This window comes from Capsella rubella, unplaced genomic scaffold (assembly GCF_000375325.1).
Source record: "Capsella rubella cultivar Monte Gargano unplaced genomic scaffold, Caprub1_0 scaffold_8, whole genome shotgun sequence".
In the NCBI taxonomy this organism is placed as follows: Eukaryota; Viridiplantae; Streptophyta; class Magnoliopsida; order Brassicales; family Brassicaceae; genus Capsella; species Capsella rubella.
Window position 1 is genome coordinate 7,189,840 of NW_006238916.1, and position 948 is coordinate 7,190,787.

A 948-nucleotide genomic window follows, 5' to 3' on the forward strand; every position below is an offset into this window, starting at 1 on the left:
GCGAGTAGTACAAGCCGACCCATCCTGACAAACGAACCGCTTCCTCCGCTTTGAGATGTTCCTCCGCTACGTGCTGCTCCTTGTCTTCTTGTTGCTCCTTGTCAATGGCTTCCTCCACTTCGAGCTCCGGGTCTTGCTCGACCATAGTCATATCATGCCCTCCGTCTTGAAAAGGATTTGTCCTCAAATCCGTTTTGTCTACAATAAAAGGAGATAGATTAGAAACGTTACTGCTCGATCTTATATTGTACTTACCTCGAATATCAATTTGATAGGAAATATCATTGATTCGTTTTGTGATGGTGAATGGTCCATCAATCCTTGACTTCAACTTGCTACTCCGCTCGGCCAAGAATATTTCCTTCATCAAGTGAATTCGCACTTGTTCTCCAACTTCGAAGATCATCCTGAAATAAGCAATTAGTTTCTTGGTCTGCATCGAAGCCGCTTCAATTCTTGTTATCACAAAAAATTTAGTCGAGAAGGTTTTTTAAATCCGGTGGCTCCTTCTTGAACATCGAATAAGCTTTGGCAACTTTTCCATGTTCCTTGGTTGATGATTCAAACCGTAAGAATACATGATATCCTTGGTTCATTTCTTCCCTTGGTCCATAGTCGATTTGATTAGCAAAATCTTTAATCATCCTTGACTTTGAATCTTTAACCTGTCTTACTTTTGTTTTTACAAGGACTAGAGAAACCACATCAAATGTGCGATAGGAATAGATAAACAATCTTTTAAGATAATCAAACTCTTTATCACAAATAAGAATGTGATTAGAACACCAAAAATCCTTAACAACTTTTAGAACAAGCAAACCTTTGCTAGTGAACAAAGCAACCTTTGTAAACTTAGGAAAGCATTTATCAATCACATGATCATTCAAGTTCGTTTTACAAGGTTTCGTTGGTGTAATTGAGCCACACAACACGTCTTTAAGCAAGTAT